The 4955-nt window shown below is 34.5% G+C and overlaps 1 long non-coding RNA gene across 2 annotated transcripts; it reads right to left on the minus strand.

The window, feature by feature from the left end:
* Nucleotides 1-1097: 1097 nt before the first annotated feature.
* LOC125495828 (uncharacterized) lies at nt 1098-4719 on the minus strand. 2 transcript variants are annotated; one of them, XR_007272236.2, is made up of 4 exons: nt 4527-4719; nt 4380-4440; nt 1519-1628; nt 1098-1359 (listed from the first exon to the last, which is right to left on the minus strand). It is a non-coding gene; the product is annotated as an uncharacterized LOC125495828 (long non-coding RNA). The 2 variants fall into 2 exon arrangements; XR_008968546.1 differs by lacking the exon at nt 1519-1628.
* Nucleotides 4720-4955: the final 236 nt, after the last annotated feature.

Below are 4955 nucleotides of genomic sequence, written 5' to 3' on the forward strand. Positions count from 1 at the left end.
AACTCGGATTTTTTCCTTCGGATCGGAGCGGACTAGGGTCGGATTCGGATTGGATTGCCATCCCTACATACGACACTCTCTCTAAGGACATTTTACTCCATGTAATCACATACAATAAAAAAATTTAGAAATTGCATGCTGTAGAGTTTGATCATGTGACTTCAAGTTGATATACTAAAATCTTAACCAATAGACCAAGTGATATTTATTGTTATTATTTTTAAGTGTAATATTAATAAATGAATATTTTCTTTATCTCGAGGCATAGCCGAGCCTCATAACTAGTTTTTATTGAATAGGAGGAAATAAACATCATTCCGGTCAACATTCAAAAATAGATTAACTTCAAAAATAATACTACCATGTCGGCTTGGTTCAAGTTATATTGATGTTTACTCTTCATCATATTCGTACAATACAATACAAATGGTACACTCGTATGTATGGTAAATGCACTTTCTCTATCTCTCCTTACCTTAATTTATATGTCTTCCCCTATATTGCAATTAAATGAATAGAGGAAGTATATAATAGCATTTATTTCTTATTATGACTATATTATTTTTGCATAATTAGAATAAGGATATCCTAACGTCCATTCAACCACTACAAGGAAATAGGTTTTGGGCAACAAAAATATTCGTCGCCCAATAGGACAATTTCGTTGCACAAGGGTTTGGGCAACAAAATTTTTGCGCGCCAATTTCGTCGTCTAAGGCTCGACGCCCTTTCCATTTTAGGCGTCGAATATCATGTTCGTTGCACAAATTGTAGTTTGGGCGTCGAAATGCTTTCGTTGCACATAATGCTATTTTGTGCTACGACTTTTTTTGTATCGTTGCCTAAACTTGACATAGTTTTGGCAACGAAAACTTAACTTTTGTTGCCCATATTATGGAACTTTGTGCAAAGTCACTATTTGTCGTCGCCCATTGTGTGTTATAACCTTATCAGAATGTTATCTTGGGCAACAACAATTTCGTTGCCCAAAGTACTTTGGGCTACAAATTGCTTTACATAATTTTAAATCTCACGCTTTATTCAAAGAACAATGAGTAATACCTAATTAATTGTCCAAATATTCATATATAAGTATATAAACTTATTAAAAACAAAAGTATGATATAATAGAAGAAGTATTCATGGAATAGCAAATTGTAGACAACCGGTGGAGTACAAAATAATCTTCAAATTCGACATCCTATGTAACTTAAATGTCTTACAAAATTCAAAGGAAATCTAAAAAAAAACTAATTAGCACTACCCATAATCTACAAAGAAATTCACATAATCCAAGCCTTGTCATACTTCATATGGTTTCCTTTGCTAATTTGGGAAGATGGTCACGACCCATTGTTCCTGATGAAAGCGAAAACGTTAAAATTAGGCACCCATGTGATAAAAATTGGGGGGGAGGGGGGATGATTTTATTCATCAATGGGTTCCCAGGGTGTCTTTTTAAAGTACTAGTAAGGCCACAGAAAACTAACACCCCTAAAAAAAGGTAGGGTGAATAACCTTATTTTTTAGTCTTCTCAAATAATCTGACATAGTATGGTTCCTGTTCCACTTCAATAGGTTTGGATGATCCTTTAAGATCGTGTTGGAAGAACGAGTGGCTTATTCATCTACATATCATACAACAAATGGTTACATATATACCAAAAGAAATATATAGTACATCATGTAATAAAGGAAGCAAAAATTACGCACCATGTAATACATTATTCTCGCCGTAGATCGTGAAAAATTGGTTGGTGTTTCAGTCAACTTTAGCTTGTTCTATGTATTAAGTTTTCACATATGCTACAAGTGCATGTGAAAGTAATCAATTAGGAAAAAATCCTAGTAAATAAATTTAGTACGAACTGCAAAGTATGATTACAAAATACTAAAGTTTAAACCCATATATGCCCTACTGACCTACTCTCAAGCAATTAAATCTGCAAATGTATCTGGGAAAAAAAAACGGCACACTACACTGTAACATAATTTTCATACATGGGACCAGCAGAAAGCTGCTATAGGCAAGTACTGGGTATGACTATCAAAGGAATGAATTGCGTTCAAATATTTAAAACAAACCATGGAAAATATAGGACACATTAAACACCAAAAGTAGAGTGCTTGTGAGAATCTGAAATTTCTCATATGTCAAATTAATAAGCCTTTTAAAGAACCTTCAACACTATCTAGTTTGACAAGTCTTGATATCTTTTAATTACGGTCATTATAAGAGAAGAGGATTCCACACCACCATCTATATACAAAAATTTGCCTCTACCTGTGGCAACCATATATTGCTCCAAAATAAGAACGGATAGATATACAGATTAAACACAAGTACACAACCAGTTCCCACTGAAATGAATACCAAAATGCATTTTCAATTATCAATCATAGTCCACTTGTAGAAACTAAGAGATGAACGAAAACATGAGGACCAAGAATAAACTCCACGCATTTTTATTTACAAAGAAAAAAGAAATGGTGGCCAGGGAGATGGTGAAGGGATGGGCTGCTTGTTGCTTCTGTCATTGCCTACAAATACTTAGTTACTAACAAGGGGGAGGTATTGTAGGCTTTTGGAAAAAAGAGAGGAGATTTCCTAATTTGGGGTGTATTGTATACAACAAGATAAATTATTTTCATATTAATCTACAATCAAAGGCGATGATGTGCTGCTTGTTTCTTCATCCCTTAACTGCCTCACTAATTTGCGTCATTGCCTGTAATGTTGACTAGTGAATAGTAATTGAATAGTTGAATATATGATTATAATTATATTAATCTATCAGAAAGTTCTACTATAATAAAGTAATATGCAACTTGGACCTATCTTAGTATTATATAGAATCACTAATGGGAGCAACAATGCTTTCATTCAAGTTTAACCATTGAATCTTTACAGGTTTTTTCATATGGTTCTTGCTTCACTACTCTAGATGATCGAGCAATGCTGAAAATATGAGCTTTTCGTAATGAAGTATGGAAGATAAAAATAAACTATGTATTGTTGCCTTCCCTTCTTTGATTTGTGTATTCTACTACAACATCTTGAGATATTAACTTATTAAGGTAATGGTGAAAACAACAAAACATAGTTTCTCTCAAACTAATGGTGAAAGTTAATGATGATATTTTCTTAGTTCACTTTTAACTCTAGATGCTTATAGTTATAATTTCACTTATGTGCCTTTTTAAGAGTTATTATTTCAGCATCACTTCTAAATTGTTCTGTGGTGTTCCTGGTTAAATTTTTCTTTGCTGGAATAATTGATAAGTAAATTTTATGACTATTTAGATCTTAGTTTCTAAACTAGGGAGCCTCGTTCTTTGAACAGAATACGATTTCTTTAAGATAACCTCTCATGGTTCCTCTTCCTTTTTAGTTTGTTTATTTTCCCAACTTTAGTTTGGTGTTTAAGAGACCTAAAAAAACTGATCCGTATTGACTACCCTATCCAAATTATCTCTCCTAAACACGAAATAAAACGGCATCCATATCCACATGCATGGGCTAAAAAAATAAGAGCTTATTATGTTTTTTCTCCACACTTTTCTTCTTGATAAATTCTAATTGATGTAAGATTTCTTTTTAATTAATGATTTAATGTCTGAATCTTGGTGGCTGCATCTACTTAGTAAACTCCTTTTGGTTTATGAGGTTTCGACGGTGTTGTTGATAATTAGTTGTTTTCAGGAAGAGCTAGATGACATCATACAATATGGCTACATACCAATTCTAAACTCTCCTTATTCCTAAACCCCATTGTTCCTTTGGAGAACACACCTTCCCATTGATCTGTAATATATACCAGCAACAAAAATGCTCTACAGACATCTTCAACACAAATTTAGGCAGATAAATAACACAGTACACTAATAAGCACATAGTTGATAGCTGAACTTAGTCTCCTAGAATAAGATAAATATCTAGAAACTTCAAATTTCAATTCTAGTTTCTCATTATCTCCATAAAGAATTATATTAAGCAACAAAGACCCTTTCAAAATCATATTGGAACTCCTAACAACCTACAACACCAAGTACCCTCACCAAGTACCCTCAGCAAAATCACATCGCACAATGTTAAACTATAGAGTTTAACACAATAGCTGGAAGACAGAGGCTTCTATTATTTAGAGAAAAGCTTGAACCAAAGGGGAAAAGGGAGGGATATGAGTGAAGGACAAAGAAACACATTGAACTTGAAAAATACCGATCAAAATTTCAGATTCACTCGTAACAACAAATAATCTAAGCAATTCAAGAAAAATTTTACAAATCCATACCAATAATTCAAGGTAAACCACCGTTTTGTTTGACAAGAAAAGAGTTTGATTTGTGAGTTAGGGCAAATAATAAAATATACCAACCTTGTGGCCGAACTTGCTGCTAGCCTCGCCGCTGAACTCCAGCCGCCACCTACCTCACCACCTGCCGTAATTAGAAAAAGTTAGGGCAGAGTAGAACCTCATTACTCAATAATCGAATTTTCCATATCATAAACAGAGAAACATCACTTGAGAAACGTCGGGATGTCGTCGGAAGTGCCAACCAGTCATCGGAAGAAAGAAAAAGAGGAGGGCGGACCGGAGAGGGTGTGAGTTGAGGAGATGAGCAGTTGAAGCTTTTTTTATTTTGACAGGATGAGCAGTTGGAGTCTTGAAGAAGTGAATACATAATATTGTGGGAAAATATTAGAGCGGGTTTCTTTTCCACTATTTTCTTTTCTGTTTGTGCAACGAGACATAATTTGAATTGGACTATTTATTATACAACGGCAACGAAATATATAGTTTTGTCTAGGCCTGGCAAAAGCTGACCCCACCCGACAACCCGACCCAAACCCGACCTGAAAATAGCGGGTTTGGGTTGAGGTTTTCAACCTGATTAGTTAAATGGGTCGACCTGAACCCGACCTGAACCCGACCTGAAAGTTAAATGGGTCA

This window comes from Beta vulgaris, chromosome 3 (genome assembly GCF_026745355.1).
Source record: "Beta vulgaris subsp. vulgaris cultivar EL10 chromosome 3, EL10.2, whole genome shotgun sequence".
Taxonomy (NCBI): Eukaryota; Viridiplantae; Streptophyta; class Magnoliopsida; order Caryophyllales; family Amaranthaceae; genus Beta; species Beta vulgaris.